At 45.4% G+C, this 14,903-nt stretch overlaps 1 pseudogene; it reads left to right on the forward strand.

Annotated features, from left to right (window-relative positions):
* The first annotated feature begins 13,262 nt into the window (after positions 1–13,262).
* LOC139269135 (MORN repeat-containing protein 1 pseudogene) lies at positions 13,263–14,530 on the forward strand (annotated as a pseudogene).
* The last annotated feature ends 373 nt before the right edge of the window (positions 14,531–14,903 follow it).

The following is a 14,903-nucleotide window of genomic DNA, read 5'->3' on the forward strand; positions in this document are numbered from 1 at the left end:
GGTGCAGGAGTAGGTCATTCGGCCCTTCTAGCCTGCACCGCCATTCAATGAGTTCATGGCTGAACATGCAACTTCAGTACCCCATTCCTGCTTTCTCACCATACCCCTTGATTCCCCTAGTAATAAAGGACTTCATCTAACTCCTTTTTGAATATATTTAGTGAATTGGCCTCAACAACTTTCTGTGGTAGAGAATTCCACAGGTTCACCACTCTCTAGGTGAAGAAATTCCTCCTCATCTCAGTCCTAAATGGCTTCCCCCTTATCCTTAGACTGTGTCCCCTGGTTCTGGACTTCCCCAACATTGGGAACATTCTTCCTGCATCTAACCTGTCTAAACCCATCAGAATTTTAAACGTTTCTATGAGGTTCCCTCTCATTCTTCTGAACTCCAGTGAAAACAAGCCCAGTTGATCCAGTCTTTCTTGATAGGTCAGTCCCGCCATCCTGGGAATCAGTCTGGTGAACCTTCGCTGCACTCCCTCAATAGCAAGAATGTCCTTCCTCAGGTTAGGAGACCAAAACTGTACACAATACTCCAGGTGTGGCCTCACCAAGGCCCTGTACAACTGTAGCAACACCTCCCTGCCCCTGTACTCAAATCCCCTCGCTATGAAGGCCAACATGCCATTTGCTTTCTTAACCGCCTGCTGTACCTGCATGCCAACCTTCAATGACTGATGTACCATGACACCCAGGTCTCTTTGCACCTCCCTGTTTCCTAATCTGTCACCATTCAGATAATAATCTGTCTCTCTGTTTTTACCACCAAAGTGGATAACCTCACATTTATCCACATTATACTTCATCTGCCATGCATTTGCCCACTCACCTAACCTATCCAAGTCGCTCTGCAGCCTCATAGCATCCTCCTCGCAGCTCACACTGCCACCCAACTTAGTGTCATCCGCAAATTTGGAGATACTACATTTAATCCCCTCATCTAAATCATTAATGTACAGAGTAAACAGCTGGGGCCCCAGCACAGAACCTTGCGGTACCCCACTAGTCACTGCCTGCCATTCTGAAAAGTCCCCATTTACTCCTACTCTTTGCTTCCTGTCTGACAACCAGTTCTCAATCCATGTCAGCACACTACCCCCAATCCCATGTGCTTTAACTTTGCACATTAATCTCTTGTGTGGGACTTTGTCGAAAGCCTTCTGAAAGTCCAAATATACCACATGAACTGGTTCTCCCTCGTCCACTCTACTGGAAACATCCTCAAAAAATTCCAGAAGATGTCAAGCATGATTTCCCTTTCACAAATCCATGCTGACTTGGACCTATCATATCACCTCTTTCCAAATGCACTGCTATGACATCCTTAATAATTGTTTCCATCATTTTACCCACTACCGATGTCAGGCTGACTGGTCTATAATACCCTGTTTTCTCTCTCCCTCCTTTTTTAAAAAGTGGGGTTACATTGGCTACCCTCCACACCATAGGAACTGATCCAGAGTCAATGGAATGTTGGAAAATGACTGTCAATGCATCCACTATTTCCAAGGCCACCTCCTTAAGTACTCTGGGATGCAGTCCATCAGGCCCTGGGGATTTATTGGCTTTCAATCCCATCAATTTCCCCAACACAATTTCCCGACTAATAAGGATTTCCCTCAGTTCCTCCTCCTTACTAGACCCTCCGACCCCTTTTATATCCGGAAGGTTGTTTGTGTCCTCCTCACTGAATACCGAATCAAAGTACTTGTTCAATTGGTCCGCCATTTCTTTGTTCCCCGTTATGACTTCCCCTGATTCTGACTGCAGGGGACCTACATTTGTCTTTACTAACCTTTTTCTCTTTACATATCTATAGAAACTTTTGCAATCCGTCTTAATGTTCCCTGCAAGCTTCTTCTAGTACTCTATTTTCCCTGCCTTAATCAAACCCTTAGTCCTCCTCTGCTGAGTTCTAAATTTCTCCCAGTCCCCGGGTTCGCTGCTATTTCTGGCCAATTTGTATGCCACTTCCTTGGCTTTAATACTATCCCTGATTTCCCTTGATAGCCACGGTTGAGCCACCTTCCCTTTTTTATTTTTACACCAGACAGGAATGTACAATTATTGTAGTTCATCCATGCGGTCTCTAAATGTCTGCCATTGCCCATCCACAGTCAACCCCTTCAGTATCATTCGCCAATCTATCCTAGCCAATTCACGCCTCATACCTTCAAAGTTACCCTTCTTTAAGTTTCTGGACCATGGTCTCTGAATTAACTGTTTCATTCTCCATCCTAATGCAGAATTGCACCATATTATGGTCACTCTTCCCCAAGGGGCCTCGCACAACGAGATTGCTAATTAATCCTCTCTCATTACACAACACCCAGTCTGAGATGGCCTCCCCCCTAGTTGGTTCCTCGACATATTGGTCTAAAAAACCATCCCTTATGCACTCCAGGAAATCCTCCTCCACCGTATTGCTTCCAGTTTGGTTAACCCAATCTATGTGCATATTAAAGTCACCCATTATAACTGCTGCACCTTTATTGCACGCACCCCTAATTTCATGTTTGATGCCCTCCCCAACATCACTACTACTGTTTGGAGGTCTGTACACAACTCCCACTAACGTTTTTTGCCCTTTGGTATTCTGCAGCTCTACCCATATAGATTCCACATCATCCAAGCTAATGTCCTTCCGAACTATTGCCTTAATTTGCTCCTTAACCAGCAATGCTACCCCACCTCCTTTTCCTTTTATTCTATCTTTCCTGAATGTTGAATACCCCTGGATGTTGAGTTCCCAGCCCTGATCATCCTGGAGCCACGTCTCCGTAATCCCAATCACATCATATTTGTTAACATCTATTTGCACAGTTAATTCATCCACCTTATTGCGGATACTCCTTGCATTAAGACACAAAGCCTTCAGGCTTGTTTTTTTAACACCCTTTGTCCTTTTAGAATTTTGCTGTACAGTGGCCCTTTTTGTTCTTTGCCTTGGGTTTCTCTGCCCTCCACTTTTCCTCATCTCCTTTCTGTCTTTTGCTTTTGCCTCCTTTTTGTTTCCCTCTGTCTCCCTGCATTGGTTCTCATCCCCCTCCATATTAGTTTAAATCCTCCCCAACAGCACTAGCAAACACTCCCCCTAGGACATTGGTTCCGGTCCTGCCCAGGTGCAGACCGTCCGGTTTGTACTGGTCCCACCTCCCCCAGAACCGGTTCCAATGCCCCAGGAATTTGAATCCCTCCCTGCTGCACCACTGCTCAAGCCACGTATTCATCTGCGCTATCCTGCGATTCCTACGGGATTCTCTTATTTAAAAGAGGCATAGCTTACAAAAGCAAAGAAGTTACGCTAAACTTTTATAAATCACTGGTTAGGTCTCAATTGGAGTATTGTGTTCAATTCTGGGTACAACATTAGGAAGGATGTCAAGTCCTTGGAGGGTGCAGAGGAGATTTACTAGAATGGTACCACGTTTTCAGTTATGTGGAGAGGTTAGAGAAGCTCAGATTGTTCTCCTTCGAGCAGAGAAGGCTGTGGGGAGATTTACTAAAGGGGTTGGATAGAGTAGATATGGAGAAACTGTTTCTGCTGGCAGGAGAATTGGTAACCTGAGGACACCGTATTAAGATAATCGGCAGAAGAACTGGAGAGGAGATTAGAATGTTTTTTAGCGCAGTGATGTGCTATGATTTGGAATACACTACCTGCAAGGATGATGGAAGTCGAGTCAAGAGTAGCTTTCAGAAGGACATTGGATATAGTACTAAGTGAGCTAAAAATTCCACATTTAAGAATAGCACCATTTTTTGGCGCTATTTGCGAATACTGGCTGTTTTTATGCCAAAATAACGCCAAAAAAAAATAAGGCCCAAGGTTCGCCAAAAGTTGTTTAAATTTTGGCCTAGCGTTAAAATACCACCGTTTTAAAGGATGGAGATATTTTTTTTCACATTAAAAATAACACCCGTTCTGCAGAAGCGCAAAAAAAAAATTGCCCGTTCTGCACATGCCCAACACTCAAAGCATATACTTGAGGCTCTTTAAAAGTGAAATTCTATTTGCATATGCACTGCCGTCGGTAATGATATGGTGAATGCAGCTCAGTTCACTCAGACTATTTTTTCTATCAATGTACTAGAAACAGGATGTAAATGTCAAATACTTGTGCTTGTTAAAGTGTTCTAAATGCAAGAGTTTATACACTACTGTGGTTTGTAATCAAAATGACATCCATTACATAGGGTTATGGCTTAAGGTGGTTTCGGAAGTTGGAGCAGCAAAGTGAAACCATTGAAGAGTACATGTTTGAACAATCTCGGTGAATGCAGTCACACTGCTGCGGAGAGGCAACAAGAGGAGGCACTCAGAACAGCTGATGGTTAGCCCAGAGCTTATTGACCTAGAGCATAAAGAAGGGCAACCAAGTGTAAGCTAGGGAACTGCAGAAAAGGATAGATTTTAAAAATTCCCACTGACCCGATTATGGATGGCAGAGATTTCAGTCACCACCGAACTGTTCACGTCCCGTCTCCGCTGCTCAGCGGTCAGCAGGATCGCTCCCTTGGCCGGACACATGAGCTCGGCGTTTGGCTCCCACCTCCCCTTGGGCAAGTACCTCTTCTCCCCGGTCTCGGTGCACGGGCACTCGGGTAAGTGTTGCCTTCCTCTTCCAATGATTTTGAGTAGATTTTATTTTAAAAAGGAGAATATGTGTTGCATGTGGGGCCCGCCTTAGAGTTGTTTGAAATGTGTGTTTAAAAAAAAACAATAATTTTTCGAAACCATGAGAGATTGTTCGGTACATTTCTGCAGAATCTCCGTTTCCCAAGATGGCGCCATTATCGCCAGGAAGCTTTTTCAAATCGGTATTTAGCACTGTCCTTAAAAATGTCCTTATTGGAGAAACTGTCAAAAACGGCGTTATCGTTGGTTTTGATGCCGAGTGACATCACAAAAACTGTTCTCAAACAAATCGGCTCTTATTTTTTTTAAGAATGGAGTTACATCACTGGCAAAACTAGCAAAATCGCTTTAAATTTATTTAGCTCCAAAAAAAAAAACTTTGACTTCCAAATCGATTGTTACGGTGGCAAATTTCTAGCCCAATGGGCTATAGGGAAAGAGGAGGTGAGATAGCTTTTTCAAAGAGCTGACACAGGCACGATGGGCCGAATGGCCAACTTCTGTACTGTAAAATTCTATGAATCTAAGATGACGTTGGGGTGCTAAATTACATTCTTTATGGCATAATCTCATTCAGAATCAAATGACTATTTGATATTTCATTGGGAGTCATGAGACAATACTTTGAAGACTATTCTGTTTATCAACTATGCTGTCTCTGCAATCCTTTGCTATAAGTAAGCCTCCTTTAGAATTTCTTCCTCTTACTTTCCCCTCATCAACCAGCAACAATGTTTGCTGGTACTCTTGTTTAAAAGACTCTTAAACAAAGGGGACGACAGTGGGATGAGGGCAGAGTTGGCTAAAGGAGACTGGAAACACAGACTAAATGGTGGCACAATTGAGAAACAGTGGAGGACTTTTAAGAAGCTCTTTCATAGTGCGCAACAAAAATATATTCCTGTGAAAAAGGGCGGTAAGAGAAGGGATAACCAGCCGTGGATAACCAAGGAAATAAAGGAGAGTATCAAATCAAAGACCAATGCGTATAAGGTGGCCAAGGTTAGTGGGAAGCTGGAAGATTGGGAAAATTTTAAACAACAGCAAAGAATGACTAAAAAAGCAATAATGAAAGGAAAGATAGATTACGAAGGTAAACTTGCGCAAAACATAAAAAGATAGTAAAAGCTTTTACAGATATATAAAACGGAAAAGAGTGACTAACGTAAATGTTGGTCCCTTAGAAGATGAGAAGGGGGATTTAATAATGGGAAATATGGAAATGGCTGAGACCTTAAACAATTATTTTGCTTCGGTCCTCACAGTGGAAGACACAAAAACCATGCCAAAAATTGCTGGTCACAGGAATGTGGGAAGGGAGGACCTTGAAACAATTACTATCACTAGGGGGGTAGTGCTGGACAGGCTAATGGGACTGAAGGTAGACAAGTCCCCTGGTCCTGATGAAATGCATCCCAGGGTATTAAAAGATATGGCGGAAGTAATAGCAGATGCATTCGTTATAATCTACCAAAATTCTCTGGACTCTGGGGAGGTACCAGCGGATTGGAAAGCAGCTAATGTAATGCCTCTGTTTAAAAAAGGGGGCAGACAAAAGGCAGGTAACTATAGGCTGGTTAGTTTAACATCTGTAGTGGGGAAATGCTTGAAACTATCATTAAGGAACAAATAGCGGGACATCTAGATAGGAATAGTGCAATCAAGCAGATGCAGCATGGATTCATGAAGGGGAAATCATGTTTAACTAATTTACTGGAATTCTTTGAGGATATAACGAGCATAGTGGATAGAGGTGAACCGATGGATGTGGTGTATTTAGATTTCCAAAAGGCATTCGATAAGGTGCCACACAAGGTTACTGCAGAAGATAGAGGTACGCGGAGTCAGAGGAAATGTATTAGCATGGATAGAGAATTGGTTGGCGAACAGAAAGCAGAGAGTCGGGATAAATGGGTCCTTTTCGGGTTGGAAATCGGTGGTTAGCGGTGTGCCACAGGGATCGGTGCTGGGACCACAACTGTTTACAATATACATAGATGACCTGGAAGAGGGGACAGAGTGTAGTGTAACAAAATTTGCAGATGACACAAAGATTAGTGGGAAAGCGGGTTGTGTAGAGGACAGAGAGTCTGCAAAGAGATTTGGATAGGTTAAGCGAATGGGCTAAGGTTTGGCAGATGGAATACAATGTCGGAAAGTGTGAGGTCATCCACCTTGGGGGGAAAAAAAACAGTAAAAGGGAATATTTGAATGGGGAGAAATTACAACATGCTGAGGTGCAGAGGGACCTGGGGGTCCTTGTGCATGAATCCCAAAAAGTTAGTTTGCAGGTAATCAGGAAGGCGAATGGAATGTTGGCCTTCATTGCGAGAGGGATGGAGTACAAAAGCAGGGAGGTCCTGCTGCAACTGTATAGGGTATTGGTGAGGCCGCACCTGGAGTACTGCGTGAAGTTTTGGTCACCTTACTTAAGGAAGGATATACTGGCTTTGGAGGGGGTACAGAGATGATTCACTCGGCTGATTCCGGAGATGAGGGGGTTACCTTATGATGATAGATTGAGAAGACTGGGTCTTTACTCGTTGGAGTTCAGAAGGATGAGGGGTGATCTTATAGAAACATTTAAAATAATGAAAGGGATAGACAAGATAGAGGCAGAGAGGTTGTTTCCACTGGTAGGGGAGACTAAAACTAGGGGGCACAGCCTCAAAATACGGGGGAGCCAATTTAAAACCGAGTTGAGAAGGAATTTCTTCTCCCAGAGGGTTGTGAATCTGTGGAATTCTCTGCCCAAGGAAGCAGTTGAGGCTAGCTCATTGAATGTATTCAAGTCACAGATAGCTAGATTTTTAACCAATAAGGGAATTAAGGGTTACGGGGAGCGGGTGGTAAGTGGAGCTGAGTCCACGGCCAGATCAGCCATGATCTTATTGAATGGCGGAGCAGGCTCGAGGGGCTAGATGGCCTACTCCTGTTCCTAATTCTTATGTTTTTATGACTAGAGGTAATTAGTTGAGGGCTGTGGACATGAATTTTTATAGGACCATGGGGTACATAGAATTTACACCACAGAAACTGGCCATTTGGCTCAACAGGTCTATGCCAGTGTTTATGCTCCACACGAGCCTCCTTCCACCCTACTTCATCTAAAGCTATCAGCATAACATATTCCTTTCTCCCTTGTGCATCTAACTAGCTTCCCCTTCTATGCATCCATGCTAATCGCCTCAACTACTCATCTGGTAGCAAGTTTCACATTCTCATCATTCTTTTGGTATGGCAGGCAGATGAGATTACTTCACTGATCGCCCACACCCATTACCTACGGCCCAAATTTTGCAGTCTGTAACCTCCTTTGAAATCCACCACAAGTTTGGGATTGCGCGAAATCCGGAACTTGGGGTCTATCAACGTATACCTTGACAGGCCATCCGCGTGGCCCACGAGAAAGGAATTGCTGGCACAGAGTTGAGCTGTTTGCCCACCTACTGGCCAGCAATTGCATTTGGAAATGTTGTGTTGTAAAGGGATACCTCGGGCATGATTTAAACATTTTCATATCGGAAATTATACCCATACACTGAATCATGAGTTTCTGCAAATATTGGCCTGGATTAGAGTTTTAATGATGTTGAAAATTAATGAAACTTTGAGAGGTTGGTGGAATGAAGCTATTTATAAATTACATTCCAATCCTGTAAATTGTAATTAAATCTGATTTTGGAATTCCATTAAATCGCATTACGGGGATTGAATTCTTTTTTGTGATTGGGGGACCAAGCCCACGTGATCCCAGGCACACTTCCGCACCACCTGCAATCCCTGGGATCCATGGACCATTAAGCTGCCCTCCGCCTTGTAGCGTCAGACCACATGTTTTTTCAGCCTCGCGTCATTTTCACGGATCGGAGGCGCACTCCCACGGTATGCCTCTGACCGCATTTTTTGGCCCTTTTGGCAGAGACATATTTGTCTTTGTCTGTTTTTAGACCCAGAATTATGTTGCACCAGCAGTGCGTGACTAATCACATGGGTGCAATTAGGAGGCAAAACTGGTCAGACGCTCTCATTATCATTAAACGGCTACTACCATTAGTCACACTTAATCAGCAGCTTGCCTAATCGTGGACTTAAATATCTGATGTCCCTGAAGCTATTTAAAGGAGAGGTGCACTTTGGATGCAGGTAACTAGAAATTGTTATATCCACAATGTGTACAATAAAGAGGTTTTTTTTCATTGATGTTATTCTTTATATCTTTGGTCTTGCATTCCTCATGAAATAGTTTTGGAGGGCATGCAGAAGATGAGTGGACGGAGTGAGTGGATCAAATGCGGGGACTGTTGGTGTTCTGAGGGGGGTGTTTGCTTAGGAGAATCTTGCCTCAATAATTTGCTGCCTTGCAGCTCTGGCAGCTGACAGCATTGTTCGGCTTTGATCTTCCTCTTCATCCATGTTTTCCTCGTCTCTTCTTCATCTTGCTCCTGCACTTTCTTCGTGTGGAGGCGGCTGCAAGGCTTGAGTTCTCAATGGCATTGTTGTGTAGCATGCAGCAACCCACTCCAAATCTGAAGAATTACTCGGGGCTATGCTGCAGGATTGCACCAGAATCTTTGCTTTAGGGCGCCTATGATTTGCTTATTGACAGCTCTGGTTTGAGCGTGGCTCTCACTGTATTTGTGCCTGGGTTCCTGTCAGGAATCATGAGTCAAATGTACTGGGGGATATTCCCCCTGGGTTGCAGACTGGGGGATTGAGGACTAGCGCTGTATGAAGGCCTTATGACTACTGCCAAGAATACGGGCACAGACCTGCATTATTCACTGCCTGTAGTCACAGACCAGCTGAACATTCAGCGAGTGGAACCCCTTCCTGTTATAAAGCATTGCTGGTTCTTGATAGGGACAATATGTGTGCTGTCAATTATACCTTGCACCTGGGGCAACCCAGCAATGTGGACAAATCCGACAACTCCCTCCTGATCGACAACCTGTAGTGGGAAAGTGATGTATTGCTCTCTCCTTGTAAAAAGGGCATTTGCCGCTTGCTCGATGGCTGTATGGAGAGCAAACTGACTGGTGTTGTTTATGTCACCGTTCGCAATCTTGAATGAGCCTGTGGTAATGGATGTTGAGGGCCACCATAACCTTCACTGCCACAGGCAGTGCTGGGTGTGTCCTGATGTTTGGCTCCAATTCCAGCTTCAACAAATCACATAGGTCAGTGACTGCCTGCCTGCTGAAACACAACCTCCCGATATATTTTTCCTCTCCTGTTGAGGCAACACATCCTATTCCACACGTCCCGCATGCTGCAAGGCTGTCTTGGCCCTTGCCCCCTTAGCCATCTTCCTCGAGCCTCCACTGGTCTGTGCTGCTGCTCCTGCTGCATGTATTGGCTAAGTTAAAGCTGTTCTTTTAGCAATAGGACAACAGTTGCAGAGTAATCTTGATGCATGGATGTGACTGTAACAACTTTGTTGTAGTAGTAGTGACCCGTAAAACATTTGCATTCAAATTAGTATCAATGGGCTCAATTTTGACCAGGAGTTGCTCCGTTTTTTTTTGGAGTAACCTGCTTTTTTTGGCATAACTTAAAAATCCCCAGTTTCCCCAATCAATTTGCACCAGCGTAACTCACTTAGTTACATTTTTTTTAGGTTAATTTTTTTTTCTCAAAAGGGGGCATTTCCAGCCACCTACGTCAGTTCTGCCCATTTAGGCAACTTTGGCCAGCTAATAATTACTCCATTTCTACTTAGGCCAGCGTATGTGGCCACTTGAGAAAACCCTTGAAGAGTTAAAGAAATCGGCGCAGGTAGGTACATCGGAGGCCATTCGGCCTGGGATGGGGCAGGAAGCGGAGAGGACCTGCACCTAAACCAACCAAGCCTTACCCTTAGCAATGTTTGCAAACAAAAAGTACTAACAATTAAGTAAGAAATAAAAAATTGAAGTCCTACCTTCATCTTCAAACTCGGTCCGGGAAAGCATCGGGGAAGCGGGAGACCACTCAGCCTGGGCTAGGGGCAGGACAACGCACCGGGAGGCCACTCAGCCAGTGGCCTCCCGGTGCGATCGATCTCTTAGATATACTCCTCATCTTCATCATAGGCGGTCCCTCAAAAGAGGATGACTTGCTTCTACGAGAGTTAACAGATGTTTCAATGAAGGACCTGATGTTCCACTCCTGAACTCCAGTTGAGGGGGTGGAAGATGTCTGTGCGTGAATTTTTTTTAATGTGTGGTGACTGTTGCACATCAGCCACCACACGGGCTTGACAGAGCTAGGCCTTTATCCAGTGGCAAGGATTAACCAAGACGACTGGAGACCTGCTCTGCTGCATGGACCTAGTGCGCACACATATCACAGTGTGGGTAGGTCAGTGCTGTCCCTGGACCCTCAGCTCTTCTGGGCCCCTCATTTGCCGCACCTCCACCACGATGTTCCAGGGCCCGGCACTCCAGCTCTATTTATAGCCCCAACCTGCGGTGGTGTTCACATACAGGTCAGGGCAGCCCACGGTGTTACTAAGAGATTGATCGCACCAGGAGGCCACTTGGCCAGGGCTAGAGACGGGCAGGAGAACTGATAGTGTTCCTGCCTGCCGGTGATTTCTATCAGTTCTCCTGCCCGCCTCTAGCCCAACAAAGGAGGCAGAATAAATGCAGAGATTTTTACCTAAAGGAGCCCAGCAGCACAGGGAGGAAGAACATCACCAAGCTCTGAAACTGCTACTGCTCATGCGCAGACATCACCAGCGGACTCCACTGCGCATGTGCAGATGTTCTGGCACATTTTCCAGCGCAGAACACTGGCTCCAACCCCGACTCGACTGGCCACACTGCGCGACTGCAGTGAAGAGGCCGGTCAGTGGCCAAAGTGGCAAAAAAAAATTTCGACACACTTCAGAGCATAGATAAGCGGCGCAACTCCGATAAGTGCGGTGAAAAACGGGCTCGGCCAAAATTGAGGCCTTTATTGCAATAGTACTTGTTTAGACTATCATCTGCGTCTACAGAATCAACGCTGATATCCACCCTCTCTCTCCCTCCGTCACTCATTTTCCCTCCCATCTTCCTTCTCCATCCCACCCTCACCTTCTCCCTCCCTCTTTCTTCCTCCCTTCTTCTCTCTCCCTCTCCATCCCGCACCCTCCCTCCCTCCCCCTCCCCTTAAGAACATGGGAAATAGGAGCAGCAGTAGGCAACCTGACCCCTCGAGCCTGCTCCGCCATTTAATAAGATCATGGCTGATCTGATCATGGACTCAGCTCCACTTCCCTGCCCGCTCCCCATAATCCTTTATTCTCTTATTGCTCAAAAATCTGGCTATCTCTGGCATAAATATATTCAATGACCCAGCCTCCACAGCTCTCTGGGGCAGAGAATTATATAGATTTACAACCCTCAGAAGAAATTCCTCCTCATCTCAGTTTTACATGGGCGGCCCCTTATTCTGAGACCATGTCACCTAGTTTTAGATTCCCCTATTGAGTGGAAATATCCTCTTTGCATCCACCTTGGCGAGCCTCCTCATTATCTTATATGTTTCAATAAGATCATCTGTCATTCTTCTGAACTCTAATGAGTATAGGCCCAACTTACTCAACCTATCTTCATAAGTCAACCCCCTCATCTCCGGAATCAACCTTCTCTGAACAGCCTCCAATGCAAGTATATCCTTCCTTAAATACAGGGACCAAAACTGTACGTAGCACTCTAGGTGTGGCCTCACCAATACCCTGTACAGTTGTTGCAGGAGTTCTCTGCTTTTATACTCTATCCCCTTTGCAATAAAGATCAACATTCCATTTGCCTTCCTGATTACTTGCTGTACCTGCATACTCACTTTTTGTGTTTCATTGACAAGGACCCCCAGGTCACTCTGTACTGCAGCACTTTGCAATTTTTCTCCATTTAAATTATCATTTGCTTTCCTATTTTTTCTGCTAAAGTGGATAACCTGATATGTTCCCACATTATATTCGAGCTGCCAATATTTTGCTCACTCATTTAGCCTGTCTATGTCCCTTTGCACATTTTTTGAGTGCTCACAATTTGCTTTCCCACCCATCTTTATATCATCAGCAAACTTGGCGACATTATACTCTGTCCCTTCATCCAAGTCATTAATACAGATTGTAAACAGTTGAGGATCCAGCAACGATCCCTGCGGCACCCCACTAGTTACTGTTTGTCAACCGAAAATGACCCATTTATCCCGACTCTCTGTTTTCTGTTAGTTAGCCCATCCTCTATCCTTGCTAATATATTACCCCCAACCCCGTGAACTTTTATCTTGTGCAGTAATCTTTTATGTGGCACCTTATCAAATGCCTTCTGGAAATCCAAATACACCACATCCACTGCTTCCCCCTTATCCACCCTGCTCGTTACATCCTCAAAGAACTCCAGCAAATTTGTCAAACATGATTTCCCTTTCATAAAACCATGCTGTCTCTGCTTGATTGAATTATGCTTTTCCAAATGTCCCACTGCTGTTTGCTTAATAATGGACTCCAGCATTTTCCCAACTTGTCTCTGGCGTTGGTTGGGGGAGTTGGACCTGTGCAAACTCAGAATCGTGATTGGTGGGTTTTCCCTAGCAACGGCGCCGGTGGCCTGACCAATGGCTGGCGGCGTTATTGGTGGCGGGGCCGCGATGCCATGGAGGAGCGGGCGGCTTGTGGTGGCTATGTCGGGGAGGTGAAGCAGCAGCTGCGGGACAGGTTTGGTCTGTACGTTTATCCAAACAGCTTTTTTCGTTGAGGGAGAATGGAAAAGTGGGAAAAAACATGGTAATGGGAAATTACTAATGAAGGATGGCAGTTACTACGCGGGGGAGTTTGTGAACGGAGAAATAGAAGGGAATGGTGTTCGGTACTAGGCCGCCTCAGGATATGGAACACTGATTGATAAAGAGCGGCAGATATAACGAGGCTCCTTCCACAACCATAAGAAACATGGAGAAGGAGAGATATACTATAAGAACGGGGACCACTACCAGGGAAACTGGGTCCTGGACCGGCGACAGGGCCATGGCATGCTGCAGTGTGCAGATAGTTCCCTTTATGAGGGACAGTGGAGAAATGACCTGTTTAATGGGCGAGGCTGCATGATTCACTGCAGTAGTGTTGTTTATGATGGAATGTGGATCAATGGCCGTCCCGCCGCTGAAGCTACTAAGCTGGTGATCCTCGGTGAGGAGATACAGGAGGTGGTGCAGGGTTCTCCATTTACCATTGAAGTTCAAAGTAATGAAGGAGAGGTCGTAGAAGCTGAAATTGGGCGAGCCTTGCAGATCTGGGCAGGAGTCAAGCACATTCAGCTTCCCCCAAACCTCAGCACCTCCTCCTTAGAGCTCCGGGATGATCTGAAAGAATCACTTGTTGAAACACCATTTGGCTACGATGCTATCAGCTATCCCCTGATGAAATATGTGCCAGAATCTGTCGAGGTGAAGACTGGCAATGTTGCAGCAACTAAATCTGGAACGTCCACGGTTGATTCATTGAGTGTCAAAGACGGCGATGTGAATGAGACTAAACTGGATCTTCCTGCAGTGACTGGAGACACATGGGGCTCATTGCATGGTACATCAGGCTCCTCACTCGTCAACGAAGAAAAAGGGACAAAGCAGCAGGACCGAGCTCTTTACGGGTGCCAGATCTCTCCATCAGAGGAAAATAGTTCCGTTCCTACTCTGAGCTATCAAAAAGCAGAATGTGGCTATGCGTTGTTTCAGGATATTGTCCTGGCTCCGCCCCCCGTTTGCTATCGCCCCTTTGTAATTCTGGACGAACTGGAGAAGAAAGCAAGCAAGAAGTCAAGCAACAGAGAAGTGAGTGACAAAGGATCAGTCTCACAGAAGAAGATAACTGAGAGCAGTGGCCTGTGGGCCTTAGAGAGCGATTGTTGGTGGTAGCCATCACAACCGAGCCCTATCCTGCCCTGTCTTTTCCCGGCATCTGTTGCCGCTGTTACTGAAGATGCCTGAAAGGATGATGGAAGCGGATTCAGTCGTAACTTTCAAAAAGGGAATTGCATAAATACTTGAAAAGGAAAGATTTGCAGGGCTGCGGGGAAAGAGCAAGGAGGGGTGAGTGAGACTAATTGGGTAGCTCATTCAGAGCCAGCACAGGCATGATGGGCCGAATGGCCTCCTTCTGTCCTGTACAGTTCTATGATACAGATGTTAGGCTAACTGGTCTTTAGTTTCCTGCTTTTTGTCTGCCTCCTTTTTTAAATATGGGCATTACATTTGCAGTTTTCCAATCCGCTGGGACCGCCCCAGAATC

The sequence above is a fragment of the Pristiophorus japonicus genome, chromosome 8, assembly GCF_044704955.1.
Source record: "Pristiophorus japonicus isolate sPriJap1 chromosome 8, sPriJap1.hap1, whole genome shotgun sequence".
NCBI lineage: Eukaryota > Metazoa > Chordata > Chondrichthyes > Pristiophoridae > Pristiophorus > Pristiophorus japonicus.